At 37.4% G+C, this 16,200-nt stretch overlaps 1 protein-coding gene across 5 annotated transcripts in view; it reads right to left on the reverse strand.

Moving 5' to 3' along the window:
• The window catches only part of STXBP4 (syntaxin binding protein 4), a 75,075-nt gene that overhangs the window by 19,454 nt on the left and 39,421 nt on the right, over nucleotides 1-16,200 (reverse strand). The gene's annotated exons all lie outside the window — the stretch shown is intronic.

Consider the following 16,200-nt stretch of genomic DNA (forward strand, 5'->3'; position numbering starts at 1 on the left):
TTCTTTTTTTTCTTCTAAATGAAGAACGGTACGTAGGTAGCAATGATAACTGGTGCTCTGTATTCTTTTCTTAACCACAAAAGACTATGCTTTTCAAAAACACTGAATACATTTGTCACCTATAAATCAGACTCTGGAGATATCTCCACCGCTTTATTTGCCTTTTTGACTTTATATGCATTAGATTGTATATCCTATCCACTCTTTATACGCCTCAAAGTTCCACCTACATCTGTAGGTTTTTTAATGCCTTTATTTTGAACATTTTTACTCTTTCTCCACTAGTTTTTCACTCCTGTTCCCTTTGCTCCTTTCCTTTGCTGTGAGATTTGTATTTCTATTTCTTGGTATTTCCCACGGTAGCCAGGAGGCTCTCATGTTTTGCATCGTATTTCCCTAGACATCATCTTCACTTCCTTCAAGCCCACTTTCTCCATGAATCATTCATAAGTTGATCTACTTCCTAGTGCTCTATTTCTTCACACCCTCCAGGGTCAGATTTGTTGCCTGTCCTAGGACTTGCTTTGAAAGACTGCTACACTCTCACCTGGAGTAAAGAGCAGGTAAAGGAGCTCAAGCAGTCAGAAACATAGTCTGAAAGACACAGGATTTAGCCTATATAAACTCTGGCAGTCTTACATTTCCTACATATTTATTATTTCTTCTGTGAATTGCTACAGACTTTGATGAAACTTCATAAATAATATATCTTGGCTGCAGTTGTCTGCATATACCATCTTAAAAAGAAATTACAGTTTTACAATATTTAAAAATAATTTCTTTTCAGCAGGAAATACAGGGCTTCTTCCTATGGAAATATTTGTGATTGTTTATCTGTTCTAAGGTAAAGGTAGAACTGCAAAAGTGATTAAGCATGCAAAATAAACAGAATACAGTCTAAAGCATCCTTTGCCCAAACAGAACAGTCTCCTGAGAGACTGCATGTTAGCCAAAATACATTATAACCTACTGTTATTTTGTTCTGAGTATATGCATTTAATTAGGTTTAATGCAAAAGAGATTTCTGTAATTCTATGTGAAAAACAACAAACCACTTGCTGTTGTACGTACACAGTAGCGTTGGGGCTGGTCACAGCGCAGCAAAGCAGTATCCCTGGTGACTGCTTGCTCCCCGGCTGCAAGATGCCTGCTGCCATAACCACTGTTGTAAAATTAACATTATATAAAGCAGAAAGGGACTGAAACCCTAGGGCAAACAAAATTTTCTTGATACTTGGTAAAGCGTGGATCTCCTCGACGTTTATCACTTCCTTGGGTTACCGGGACAAAGCAAATGCACCACCACCGCTACTCGGCTGGTTGCACTAAGCAGAAAGATAAGCATCAGCCCAAATTATAAACCTGTATGAAGTGACAGATGTTGAAGATTTTGCCAACTGTTTCCAAGACAGAATGCATACACTGCACATGCAAGAAAGACTGCACTTAGCATGATCAAAGGATGTCCCTAAAGGAAGAAGGGGGAAAATACAAAAATTAGGAAAAAGCCTGATTTTACTGGGCAGTTATCAAACCTAGAAGCTCGGCAGTAATGTAGTTGTTGGGGTTTTTTCCCCCCAATAGGTCAGCTTAAAAATATTAAAGAAAAAGAAACGTGGAGATCAGCAGATGAAAATAAAAGCAGACACCATAGCATGAATATTCAGTTGACTCAAAACTGACAGCTATTTCCCTAACATCTAAATACTGCAGTCCAAAATGTTTTATTTTTCTTATTTTCTGACAGAATTACTCAAAGGAAATGAGAATTTTAGAGACTACGGTAAGAACTGTTCAAAAAGGTACTGTTCAATAGGAATTTATCTAGGTTTGTCCAAAGTGTGACTATTTAGATGCTTCAAGATAAATATGTCCCTTAAGCGCTTTATTTTGCCCTTAAGGCCAGACTTTAAAACCCTGCTTCCATTAGACACAGTCACACAAATGTTACTGATGAATTGGAAAAGACTGCGTAGGGATAGCTGCCTACCAGAATGTCACCCTCAAAACTCTTCTGTGAAGCACAAACTCCGTTCCAGCAGTGTTCACAGCTTTGCCATCCACCGTAAAAAGGATGTTTCCCTACAATTCGTTTCCTGTAAGGGCTGAACAACCTCGTGGCTGTATCATTAAACCACCTCGTCTGGAATTCATATGAAGCATCAAGCTTAAGGGATGTAATATCTCTCTGGAATTCAAAAGCCACACAGTATAAGTATTCAATTTCACAACAAACATATTCTTTGACCAACAACAGAAATAAGGATGTCTTTTTTACATAGCCTTTTACCTAGCTTGACTTTCCCACTTATACATATTTTTTTAAGTAAGAGAGCATGAGCTAGCTCAGAGCTACCCTTCATTTACCACCTCATAATTTATTTATATTTAATAGTAGATTCTCAAAAATGATGAAGATTTTTAAAAAATAGGAATTACCTGCTAAAAGTATTCCTAAAATCTAAAAGATTTGCTAAAGGACATTATAAACGGTTTTCTCTGTCACTTGATAAACGAAGTTTTGAATTCTGATCTCTTTTCTGATCCACTAATTCGGCTCTTATCAACACTGAAGCCTTCCTCATGTGGTCTCAACAGAAAATTCATTAGTTAAGATCCCCAGTGCCTTTGGCTCCTCCTCTCTTTGAGCTCTCCAGGCAATGTAAAGGGGGTGGAAAGCTGAAGATCTGACTTGTTGGTTCTAAGTTATCTGCTCTTGGACTCCTGAGTCCTACTGGCATATGGGCACATCCCAGGTGGGAGACTGAGGTACCGTATGATGGGAGACGGGCAGAGGAACTCCTCTCGGAGTTATGCAATTTGACACAGATAAAGCAAAAATCTGCGGAGGATCCACATCCAGCCTGGCTTGTCGAGCGTGTTCAGCAGGGTGCAGGCATAAAACGGCCCTTTATTTTGTGAGGCTGGCAATAACATCTATTGTGTTTTACTGCTTATTTGTGATTTAAGTATAAAAACTCAGGTTCAGAAAAACAGCTTTCAGAAGAGAATATGCACTTCTGGCATTTGCTTGTGTGCCACTTTATTCTTTAGACCATTTCAAGTGCTCTTCCCACAAACAAATGTGTTTCATTTTATGAATAATACTCTGCTAAGGGGACATTCCATTCCTTTCTTTCACATATCAAATTCCTTTTTAAAGAAGTTGTCCTTTTTCTTTTGTTGTTGGTAATTTAATAAAACAAAGATGGAGCAAGTAGTTTTCAACTGGAGACATCTGGGAAATACTAGCAACTGCAGTTTATGCTAATTTAGAGTATAGTTGGCAGATCGGCTTGTCTCCATTCAGTCTCGTTCCTAGAAACCACGCTTCAGGAAAAGTATTTTTCTTACTTTGGATATTCAGGGTATGATGAAAGATGACTTTGTGTTTTCACATTTCCTATTAATCATAAGATACTGACCCACCTATGTTGGCAAACTCATTAATCTCTTATTAAAACAATTACATCATCTCAAGTTACAATTTAGAATGAGAGTTATAAAATAGTTTGGTTCTCATGCTGAATGTTTATACGATAAACTTTAAGGTTTTTATGATAATTTTAAATTACAAACTGTTATAAATGCTTTTTGTCTATTGTAATACTTGTCTGTGAATAGCTTGGTACAGTTAATTAGAAACAGTATGGATACAACAGAAATTGTAATATCCAAACAATGATCAGTCAACTGACTAATTTCAGAAAAGAAGAATGACCTCCAATCAGTACATGTGATCAGACATCATTGTAGACATAATGCTTTCCTACCTAACAAGTAAGGAAATCCAAATTTAGAACAAACTCTGCCCAGTGTGTGCACTTAAGTTCTTCAGAAATGCGTGAGAGCTACAGTCAACCGAGCAATGAGGTTGCTGCTGTCTTTAAGATGGATAAAGAATTACCTTCCTGAAACGTTACTTTAAAAAAATCTACCTTTTCAAAAATCCAATGTTGGAAATATGGCAAAAACCCTAAACTACATATTTTTCAAATGAAGACTAATATTCTCTTTTCAAATAAAGTTTTAAGTACTGCAGGACCCATGCAATTTAGACTGTTATTAAAAGGAGAAGCAAACAGTCTAGCTGATGCGCATTTTTAGCCATGCAGGAGGTTAGTAGTGAAAGTACAACATAAGCACAACACACTTAACAAGGGCAATAAAATCCTTTGTTCTGCTTAGTTGATGGCAATTGAATGCCTACAACCAATTATACAGAAATGGCAGAGGCCATCGGAGCTTGCAGTACCTACTTCACAATAACATTACTATAAAACATTCTGACTTTTAAAGGGAATGGGAAGAGTACAGCAAATTAAGTACTGATCAGCCCGCTTCACCAAACAGAAGCTGTTCTAAGGTACCTGAGAGAAGATGCAGACTTCTGTGAGGACAGGGAAGGTAAATAAGCCACCAGAAACCAACAAAAAAAACCCCAAACCATCGGCTTTTGGATAAATCCTCATTTTAGCCCAGGGGTAAAAGAGAAGATTCATGCCATTGCCTACAGTCGCGGGCTAGGATCTGAGCATCTACACCAACTACTGATGTGGAACTGGGAACGTCTTTCAGCGTACAAAGAGCTGAAGACAAACTGCATGCCTTGAAATGCTGACACGAAAGGAATTCAAAGTACTACTAATGATTTTTGGTTTTGTAATATAATCACCTTTCAGAAAAAAAGGAATTATTTAGCAACTTAAGTTAAAAAACCAAGCTTATTATTGCAGTACACTTATAATATAGTCAACATGCATCACGTTTGGCTTACAGCGCCTTTTCACATACACACGTTTGACAGTCAGAGGCCACAATACCATTAAGCATTTTGTCCTTCAACATTTTAACTTTTTTGGTCATGAACGTAATATGTTTGTCAAGTCATTAGGCCAGGAAAGTGTAAGCCCTCAAAGGGACGGGGTAATGAAAGCAAAGAGGAATTTAAGACTAGCTCGTTCTGACCATACACTGAACTTTGCATAATCTACTGGCTTGTATTATTTGCTTTTAAAAATGCATTTAACGTACTGATTACCTGACAATTCTTGTATTTTTCACCTACACTGCTTCTTACTAAAATGCTACCGGCTGCCCAGTGAAAATATGTAAGAACGCAGTGACCAACCCCCTTCACCCCCAAGTTCTTTTGTTTATTGTGGCTGAAGAATCTGTGGATAAGGTGGAAGCAATACAGAAAATCATAGAACTGCAGAATGCAAAAATCTACCTTTTTCACAGAGAAGGCTGCAAAGAAAAAAAAAAAAAAAGAAAAAAAAATCACACTAGAGTTCCTTATCCTCTACTGGCTCCCATCTGCTATAGTTTGCCAAATCAAAGATGTTTTATTTTATTTTAATGTTAAAGGCTCCAATGACACGAGCGTCAATTAGTGACACAGCAAGAAAAACAGAGTACCCTCGGACTATATAGCTAGCAGTGCTCCCTGATAAGCTCTTAAAAATGGTATGTTCCCCATTGAATTTTTTTCAGTCTTATCCAGAATTAAAAAAAAAAAATTCCTTTCTATGAATTAATTGCAGGCTTTTTTCTACAGTCTTCCAGTGCTGTTAACATGATGCTGTCTATTTGTGATCGGTCAAGAACACATTACTATTATTTCCACTGCTGACTGAATATACTACTATTCACAAATTAATTTTTGAGGAATGTTTGCAGAATTTAATTTGAAATTAATTTTGTTCATAGCTACGAATCTCAAACTGCTGAAAAGAAGATGGGAAACACATTATTTATTACAAAATTAGAGAAATGGTCCATTAACTGTCAAATTCTACACAAAGGCCACGTAGGCTAAAAAAAAAAGTTAAATTCATAGAAGTAAGTACTCTTTTGAGAACATCCTTGTTCTGAATTGGTAGAATCCACTTCCAGCTGATTAAAAAGAACCTGGAATAACACATTCTTATTCCAGAAATGCCAGCCTCTGCACACAGGGCATTCGCCACCCCCACTAGGTCACTAGGAATAGCCTGGAATACTTGACTGTATGGCCCAGCTCTGAACCATTTATTTTTTCCTCAGTTTCCCTACTCTCTTGCTCCCCTGATTACTCTCTGTTCCGGATTTCATCCGTCTCCTCCTTCCTTACTGGATCAACTTCTCTTGTCACCATCTATTGTGCTATCCACCCACTTCCATCACTGTCATCTCACATTGCTCACTGACGCATGTGACTGTTAAATATAAGTTTAATTAGAAAGCATTCATTGGTAACAAATTAAAATGACTGTCTAAAATTAGAATTGAGCAGAAATTGTCTGAGATTTAAAAGGCAATAGTATTACATGATATGCCTTTATTGCTAAGTAATATCTTACTTTTTTGCGCTGATGATGAAATTAAACTGCGCAGGGGGCTGGCATGAACCACCTCCAATTGAGAGACACAGAACTACTCTCTGCTGAGCTCATTTCACAGAAAGTACAGACTAAAGTGATACTTTTTCCTTTTGAAGCAAGAATTGTAAAAATACATTAACACAAGATATCCTTTTAGCCTGTTACAAAACCCGCTGCAGCTATACATAAATTAAAGAAGGGTTTTATTTACAGGAATACATGACTTTAAAAATATTTTAAAAATAACGTCAAAAGTTATTAGAAACTAGGATAGATACCTTTCCTTTTTTGCTATAAATCTGAAGAAAAAAAAAAATCCACCATGTGCCTAAATTAGCATACATTATTTCACCTTAACTGTAAAAGAGTCAACCATAATACCCGTGGCAATCACTAATGCAAGGCAAAACCTCCACCCTTCACTCCCGGTTAACGACAGATGTCCCTTATGGCACGAGGTAATGGAGCTAGTATGAGATTTATCTACATTTTGTATCTCATTTAGGTCTCCTTCATAAGCACCAAGCAATTATTTCTCCTCTTGCAAATTCTCCTTAAAATACACGTTTAAAAAGCTTCCTATATCATTCTTGGCAATCAACTTTCTCTGTACTTCTTTCCATTTAAATTATCACACTTGTGCACCACACATGTCTAAGTAACTCCGCTGGCCCTCAGCTTCTCACTCCTACCTACTGAAAAAAAGGGAAAAAATGTGCCAAGTGAAGGAACTGACAGAAAAGCGTACCAACCCTCTTCCACAAGATGAGCACTCACAGCTTTAGCACACACTGACATTCAAAACAAAGGTCTGATCATCCCCCCTCCGCCAGCTTTAATCCAGCTCTCTCAGGATGCTCATAGTTGTGTAGCCACAGAAAATTAACCCGGCATTAACTGCACGGAAGTACGCGCAACTCCTGTGGTTCAGCTCCCTGTTGTAACGGTTACTTTATTTTTCAGTACCTGAAGTAATGAGGCCGTCGCTCCCTGAGTGGCGTGCAGGCACACGTACCCACAGGGAGACACGGGGCTGCCCACCTCTGCTGATCAGCAGCCGAACACGCCTGAACTGCGCTCGCAAATCCAACGAGGGACGTCAGCCGGGAGCGAGACACCGACCTGGGACTGAGAGCTCAAGGTCCAGCTCCCGTCTCCTGGGGATTTCCTCTGACTGCGAGCAATCTGCACCTCCACGCTAAAAAATTTGGAAGTTTTTTTCCTCCCCAATACTATAACTAAGGATTAACATACCACAATTCTAAGCATTATGTCAACAGAAATTAATAGAGGGACAATTTAGGAAGCATTTACCACCCAGTAAAATTGTTGATTCTGGGGAGTTTTGACTTCAGTCTCCATAGTTACCAAGGGCTAGTACAACTTGCATGGGAAGAGGTGCAAAGTCAATTAAGTTTTTCATAGTGGGGTCACAGTGTGAACTAAATGAGTCCGTAGACTTTTAAAGGTCTGCTCTTTAATGAAGTCTTCCTTCAGAGATGCTGGAAATTAACCTAACGAGACCACACTAATCTTGTTAGCTCATCTGCATTTTAAGGTATAATATCACTTACTTGTTTTTCATTATTAAAATGTTTTGATTCGAAAGTCAGTACAGACAGTGCCTATTCAAAAGCTGACTCATCTCTTCTCATTAAAGGTAAGTGAATGGAGAGAGAATAAATTGCTTTTCTAGCAGCAACAACAGAGTTCTGAAATCTAGGTCACATCAAAGAACTGTCTTAAATACAGGCTTTAGACAATGAATTGGTTTTTTCCTTGCTGTGAACATTGGGAATAACATACATGTTCAAGCACTGATAAATTAGCTAGCAACTTGTTAATTGATATTTTAAATATATTTTTTTTTATTTGATCAGGCTATAAAATTTTTCTGTCCTTATTAGTCTCACCTTTTATCTAGCTTCTCTGCTTGTACATAATTACGAGGTGTAATGTTCTGAATCTCAGACACCAAATTAAACAAGTGGGGTCCAATTTTTAGGTCCCCTAGCAATCCCCACAAGTAAGACCAGTTAGGTGAAAACAATGTCATTGCTCACTCACATTCAACAAAAGGTGGTTTTAGTCCAAGTGAGGAGAGTTCAGGGATAACTCGGGATTTAAAACCCGTTTGTAAACGGACATTTCTTTGAAATGTCATTGAAAGACAGGATTAGAATTTTGTAAGAGCTTGACTAACTGGATCAAATGTTTGAAATAAACAGGGTGTAATTCAATAAAGACAAAAGCAAAGTACTTCCCTAGGTGTGAATAATCAGCTGCACAAAAGCCAGTGGGGTATGTCCAGCCTTTGGCTCAGAAGAAAAGGCTCTGGAAGTACAGGAAATCCCAAACTTCACATGAATCAGAAACATGAAGCGATCAGGGAAAGGCAGCACCACCTGGGGACATAAGAGCTGGTGTGCCATATATTAAAGCAAACAAACTTATTCCATTTTTGTCTCCCACAGGAAGGTCTCGGCTACAGAACTCAATACAATTTTGATGAATTGGAGAGAACTCAGAGAAATACAATGGAAGACATGCTCTGTAGGGGAAAAATACGCAAGCTGGTATCAGTTTATTTTGGGGAACGGAAAACAGCGGAGACACGATACGGTCTTCAAATATGTTAAAAGCTGCCACAAAGAGGAAAGTAGTAGGGTGTTTTCAATAACTAGAGGGATGAAAACAAGTAATAATGGACTTCTTAAACTGCAATGAGGAGGATTTAAGCCAAAGTAGAAGCTTTTTAATGGCAAAGATAATTCAGGATGGGAACAGTTAGCCTACAGAAAGCTGTGAAATATGCTAGACAAAGAGCCGTTTGGGTTAACGTAGATGTAATTCATGTTGCTGGAGGCAGGTGGATGTACAACGTCATTGCTGGAGAACCTTTCTAGCTGAATCTTTTCTGACTCCTTGGTGGCAAAGTACTATCTGAGTGTTAGTTTTCTAAACTTCTGTATAATTTACATTACACGCGGATATTTCTGCTTCCCATTTGCAGGGCATTTTTATGTCTTGTGTTCACAGGAGTAATATATTATATTACCTACCAAACAGCTCTTTGCTCATCTCCTTCCAAGTATTTATTGTAAAACCAAACCAATCCTGCCAAAGAAACAGGCTTTATAGCGGTTATTTTAGGCTTGTCAGATAGCACCTGAACTCACACCCCAATAACAACACTAAACCCAAACGAAAACGGTAACAACAAAAACACAGACAAAGGTGAAACTTTGAGGTTTTTTGCTGTTTACCACCTTTCTAATAAACTATTCAACCTTGATTTGGCTTCACTGACCTTATCTATGTAACATTATAGGCACTGCGTTTAAGTACAGGTATGCACCTAAATATTACTGTTTCAGCAGTGATGATGCTACAGCTCACTGGTCTCAAATTGTTTTGAGTCAGGCATCACCACCCACCATCAAAAATTCTCAGAGATTATCATAATGAATCTTGTAATTGAAAAGAATGTAAAAATGCTAAGTTTATGTAGACAAGCTGTAAATCAGTTACAAGACTTTTGTGGTTCAGTGGCTGTTTACAAACTACAGCTTGGAAACCACAGCTATAATTTTAAATTACTTTGAAATATGTGGATAACCATGCACTAAAAATGTAATTCGGATCAAGTACGCGGCACTGAAATGTAGCATCAAACATACAGTACCAAAATATAGCAATTACAATAAAAAAGGCAAGAAACCAAAATCAGTAAAACTTTTTCAGAAAACTTTAACGGAGCCTGTGCCGGCTGTCTCTATTCTGAAGTCTGTGCTTCCTCATTAGTCATTGCCCTTTTCTAATGACGCCTCTAAGAGGGTAAGAGAGTGTAAAGGTGATACTTGTCACTGTTCCGCAGTCGAGGCACCACCCGACATTTTGGTTCAATGAAAATGCACCGCATAAATATAACATACAGTAATGATAAAACAGAAACAAAGTACTTTTATAAATCAGTAATAAAACTGACAGTTTTCAAAGAATGCAGAAGAATATTATCTATATTGCAATGGATTCTAGTAATAATAGGTTACTCTCCAGGAAGAAATATCGATATGACACCTATGCAGAAAAAAATAATCATTTCTTTAACTCAGGAGACTTTTGCTAAATCCTTGCCTTCTTTTTTTCCCTGCCTATGAATGAGCAAGTCAGATGCTTCGTGGCTCAAACTCCTCCTTAAAATGGGGATAATAATTTTAATCAAGGTGTACAAATGATGGAAATAAAGCAGAGCATATTAGATTTACAGACTGAAGAATGGACTTACCTCACAGTTCTAGTGCTCCACTTTAACTTAATATCCATGCACACTCATTTTAATTTAATTTAAATTGGAAATATTTTTTAAAATGTACATTATTACATTTCTCAAGTGGAACGCTTCCGTTCTGTTGCAATGAAACGTTTTAAAATTCTTGGATAGATTTTCCTTTTGGAATTACAGTTCTTGAACACTGTCAAAATTACAACTCTTCATTCTTATTTACCATGCAGGGAAAAGTGGAAATGCAAATGATTTGAATAAAATTAAAAGTCTTGCTGCATTAAACAGTTATGTAGAATATGCTTTTGAATTCTAGACTGTGTCCTTGTAAAATTGTATTAAATGGGCTTGGATTTTTTTTCCTGAGGATTATAGAAACCATTTTGCCTGTTACGCAACTTTGAATTTTAATTTTTCTGAAAGTACCTAAGTTGTCCACCTTTGGGCTTCTCACTGTGATCTGACTGGCAGCGTATCTAAAGCGTTGCTGATAAGTTATTGATTTTTTTATGAAACATCCTCCATTTCAGAACAAGGCAAAAATTCAACAATATCTATATTACAGGGCAAAATGGATCCGCTGCTCATCTCCTGTGCCTTTGATGTCATGTGCTGGAACAATTAAAATTAAGTCAAGGGTTATTTTCAGGTTACATCACTGAAGATGTAACAGGAAAATTTACTAGGTTTTATTTCATTTCCCAAATTATATTCCTGCTTTGCACTAGCAAAGTTTTCAGATCAGTAAAGAAATGCGGGTACTCTGCAATTTAATAAAAAATAATATTAAAATTTTTTGCTACCTTAAGTTTAATTTTTGGACAAACTATTGGTTTGCGTAGCAGCCACTGTTTCTGCATAGTGTCACTCACTCCCAATGCGTGGTTGACAGCAGGGATCTCCAGTCCGGAGCCCATGTTGAACTGGAAGACAACTGCTCCTTGTGCCTACGAAGTTTTCCATTGAGCAGAGCTGGAAACCAGAAAAGCACTGCCCCACAGAGACTACATCAAACCATGCACTCGGCAGCAGCATGAGGCTCCTGTCTTGCTCTGTCTTGTCTTGCCATATGTTGCCTTTGCAAGACGAGACTGAGCAAAGAAGAAAGTAACTAAATTTCGAATTTAAGACAAACTGGGAGATGCTTCTACTACATAAGGAAGAGGTTTTAAGTCTCCTGTTGCCTTCAGAACGCAGTGGAGGCCAGCAAGATGTGCTACAGGCACACCTGCTCCTGCTCTTGTGTAAGGAAAAATGGATTTTGGAGCACTGTTCTTGGGAAGGTGACAACATTTGGTACAATGCCATGATGCTACATGAAGAATACTGTGCCAATATTCTGTGGCAAAAGACAGCAGTCCCCCTGAGCACAAGATTCTGCCTTATTCTGTAAGTAGAAGGAGCCACTGATGATCGGGTCATATTCCAAAATTACCAATGTGATTTTGGGATTTATCTGTTTTTCTTAAATGCCAACTCAGAAAAGATTCAACAGTAAAAATTTAATTTCATATCTTAATATTATTATTTCCCACAAAAATGAAATTACCATTAAATATTTTTGTTTTGAGAAAAAATTCTTCAACCTTCAGGGACTAGTAAAACTGTGAAATTTTCCACTGGATAAAGCCACTGATAAATTCTCTTTTGGGAAAACTCACCATTTTTGTTGTTGTTGAAAGTTTCAAAGCAATAATATATTTTAATTTCACCAAATAAGTATTTTCTAATGGAAGTGCTGCGTCAGAAAACATTTCATTCACAAACATAACCACTTTATCATTCAAGCATACAGCACTGATTTTAAGTTTCTTTTGCTAGTCAAAAAACTTAAAAAAGGGAGCTGTACGGATGCTTTCAGGATATACATTGTATAATTTAATAGTTGTCTTCTATTTCTGATTTCACTAATTCACTGAAATATTTATGGCCTTGCCAGAACAATGAATACACAGAGTTATCTCTTTGGTCATCATTATGCTGCTCCTTCCCAAGCAGCTCTTCCAGTAAGGAAGAAAATGTACATTTCTAGTTTATCCGCTGAAAGGTTAAAGGTATGCTCTCCTCCCAGTGCAGAATTGTGCCCACAAAGATGATCTTGCAGGAAATAATTTTCTCTTTCTGATACTAAAAATATAAAAAGACACAGCAGCATTAGCTTCAGCAAATGCTAGCAACCAGACAGTGTTCTTGGGGTCAACAGAGGACTAGGACTCGTATTTTGATATTCAGTCTCTGCAAATGCATCTTTAATATCACTAGCCTAATTAACAAAAGTGAAGATAGCCAGGGAATGCCCACCCACGGTACAATTACATCTGGGTTCTGATGTACAGACATAAACCAAAAAGGGCTGGGGGGGGAACACGCTTACATGTCAACTTTTCCAGAACTCTCCTGATGAACTACAGGCAATTATCTGTACAAAATGATAGCACTACCGTGGCTTTAATTTCAAGAACAAAATAGTAATGATGTATATGGCATTAATTCTGTTCTAATAAACACACCAGGGCTGCAACAAATAAGTAAAAGGAATATGAATGCTTAACAATAGTAGCTCTTCTCAAAATAGCAAAACTGTTATTTGCGAAGACTCGCTACTCTACCTTATAAGCGTGTTCCGCCCACACTGTCAAAAGAATAGGAAGGGACAACTAACACTGCTGAATATGGAACGGTGTTGGCAATTGACCATAACATAGTTAGAAAAAAACTAAACTGAAGAATGGGATAGATTCCATATTTCAGCTTTCAATGCCCGAGATGTATGACAAGGAAAATGAAGGCAACAGCTGGGCAACCGAAATTCTGCCTGTAGGATCTTCATAAGTAAATGTATAGTGACTATGTGACCGGCAAGATCAGTACCAGTAAGCTAAGCAGGATTTTTTGGAAGCTTTGTTAATTTGGAGATCGTTTTAGTGAACTTCAGCATGATTGCCATGTGTGACATCCCAGGCTGACAAAAGATTGAAGGAACACGATGGGAAAAAATAGTTCAAGATGCACTGTTTGAGTTCCTGCCGAGCAGGGAAGCAGGCTTCATAGCTCTTAATGGATACTGATGACTGGGATTATACCAACAAGAGCAAGATTGTATTTCTGGATAGAAATTTCAGAGACAGAGCGAGGAAATCAGCAGTCAAAGTACTTGAAAGCTGCATTATGCTAGTGCACATTTCAAAATGCCGATTGCCTGCTATTTTATGAGGAGATAAGTATGTTCCAGGGTTAATCAGATTTTCGCCATTACCAGTACCAAGTGTATTTCTCTTCTAATTTTGTAACAGAAAAGAAGAAAATGCTTTCTCAATTCTTTTTAGCTTTATTTGAACCATATGGACTACTAAGCGCAGCCAGCAACTACTTTTAAATGCTGCAGTTCTTGCACTGAGGCATTATTATCCTTTGTATGATGAAAGTAATTTTCTTTATGTCTTCGGGAGATGCGTGTATTCCACAAGGCAGAAAGGCCTCTCAAGACTTACTTTCTAAAAATAGCTCAGAGTCTTTCAAGAAGATGAAGGATGGATCTTTCAAGGGATGAGCTTGATTATTCTGTTTATTACGTTCTCATTTGCATTTCTGGATCTTGAGGATCCCGTAGTAGTAAGCACTGGAAAACGAGTTGTTTTTTTCTTAAACAGAGCCCTCATTTGAAGAATCGCCGAACTGACTTCACATAGCTGTCATTCAACCTACAAAGCTCAAAACTGATCTGCAGCATTATCACAAGGCAATATGTACTTAGAGATTTTCAGGAATACACTGAACTTCTTCAAACTTCTTCCCTCAGGCAAAACGTCATGCTATTATGGAGGAAGAGGACAGTTTGTGTAGCTAATTTATAAATATGTCATTTTGACCTGGTTGTCAAGGATGATCTTTAACAAGAGAAGCAGTTTTCTGTTGGAAGAACACTCCACAACCTTGTCTTAATACCTAGACTTCGTTTCACGTCTATTGTAAATGAATCAAAAAGGTATTTTGGTTAGGGCTTCTTTACTTCACGTCGTACAAAATGAAGCAAATAAAGAAAGAGAAGTTCTATTTAGAAGCTAAAATATATCATGCTGGTTGCCCAGCTAAACATTTTTATCCACTTAGCAACCTTCAAAAATATTAACTCCAATTCTCTAAGAATTCATTAACAAATTATTATGTTGTGGACATCTTTCCAGAAAAAAAGGAAAACCTTCAGTCTGCAATATAATGTCTGTTCTACTTTTTTCTTTGATGCATGATATTTATGAAATCCTACCTACACAAGAGCCCCCTTTTTGACAGCCCATCTGCAAGAAAACTGAAGATCACATGGGAAATGTTTTGTGAGAATCTGGCACAGAGGACTGCAGACAGAATGCTATTAAATAGTTACTCTGCCTTAACTAAAGCGAGCGAGGTTTCAAGCTTTAATCTCATGCACAAGCTCGTCAGAGCCAAATCTATCTGTAATACTCTCCAAATCAGAATGAACTCAGAAGGATGACGTTCGATCTTTAAATCCTTCTCTGCAGAGCTATTTTTAACCCTCAGGTTCATAAAATGGATCCCCGCTGTGGATCCAGAGCTTTCTAACGTGAATCCTACCTATTATGTTTGCCAAAGCCACATGTTAGAATTCAGTTGCGTTTAGAACTAAAGGTTTTCCTTGCACGATTTCCTGTGCAGTGTGATAGAAACAACTCAATGCGACAGAACTCTACCATTGTCACTGGTGGAAAGAGAATTATCTCCTCTTCTGGCCACTTTTATTTTCTTCACTTCCACCAGTAACTCTAATTCTAATATTCCAGACAATTCTGAAAAATTTGTTTATCTTCTTGGTTTGTTTTCTTCTCCATAGACTGATTTAATAAATAAGTGTTGCATAAATAATGTCAAATAAAACATTTTTCATATCTTGAAACATTTCCTTAACAAATATATTTATTCAGTCCCTTTCTAAATTAATTGCTAAACAATGTAAAAAGGATATTCAAATCCTTGATATAACGATTATTGTCAATCATAATTCACCAGCTTTCCAAAAACTCCTGTAATGTGTCAGGCCATTTCTGTTTCATTTTTGCAAATCAATCCTTCTAAGCTTGATTAAAACTGTAATTCAACTATAGGTAAATACGATCAAAATACACATTTTTATGATCTGGACCTGGAGTCGTATAAGAAGCCACAATTGTTTCTTAGATTTCCAACTGCATGCAGTTTATTACAGTAACTGCTCATGAACTAGCATAATTTTTACCAATGGGAACAGCTTTCTGTTACTGACCCGAGGATATACATGTATCTCCAAATGAAACTGCAGGCTACGTTCACTCCCTAAAGCAATAAAATCTTCATTAAAACGCTTTGATACACATTCATGTAAATTCAGCAGAATAACATTCCGTAAACAATCTGTTTTGTATTACATGTTTGTATTATGTTAAGAGTATTACAGCCAGGAAATTCTGGTAGTTTTACATGATTCTGGAAATCTTCGTATTCCTCATTTTGGCATTAATTTTCTGCTTTATGTTTTCCAGGAAAAAAGTGTAGCCT

This window comes from Chroicocephalus ridibundus, chromosome 14 (assembly GCF_963924245.1).
Source record: "Chroicocephalus ridibundus chromosome 14, bChrRid1.1, whole genome shotgun sequence".
NCBI lineage: Eukaryota > Metazoa > Chordata > Aves > Charadriiformes > Laridae > Chroicocephalus > Chroicocephalus ridibundus.